Source organism: Etheostoma spectabile, chromosome 14, assembly GCF_008692095.1.
Source record: "Etheostoma spectabile isolate EspeVRDwgs_2016 chromosome 14, UIUC_Espe_1.0, whole genome shotgun sequence".
Taxonomy (NCBI): Eukaryota; Metazoa; Chordata; class Actinopteri; order Perciformes; family Percidae; genus Etheostoma; species Etheostoma spectabile.
The window spans coordinates 12,929,526-12,930,088 of NC_045746.1; positions in this window are offsets into that span (position 1 = coordinate 12,929,526).

Consider the following 563-nt stretch of genomic DNA (forward strand, 5'->3'; position numbering starts at 1 on the left):
AACTCAACAGATAGCAGTCGGTTATGTCGGTCTTAAGGTTTACCAGTTTACCAGTAAACGCAACGTTTTGTCCCTTCTGTGTTGTTTTTCAGAAAACAGCAGTGACCAGTGCTAGTCGGTGCTAGTAGCGTCTGTTAGCTGTTAGCTCCTCTAGGACGCACCGGTGCTAATGTCCTCGCATCCGCTGCAATGTTGTTTATATGGATATGGTTTAATTTTGCGTTACATGACCCATTTCTTCTGTAAAGCCTTGCCTGTGTTGAATCTCTCCTCGACTCTCTCTTTTCTTACTCTCCGCGCAGCCCTGCCACACAGCGGCCCGGTCCACACTTCTGACATTAGTCCACAGTTTTAATTGTTATTAACACAGCTGTATATTGTTAAGTATGAGGGGGCAAACCTGTATTTGTACCAGTGTTTCCGCTGGTAACTCTGCTATCGCGGTCGCCACAGCAAAGAACAGAGAAGAAGTTATTGAATGCAGCTAACTTCAGTTGGTAGAGTAACAGCGTGAGACGAAGCTGCTGGATCAGGGCCAGAGATGTGACCCATGGCCAGAATAT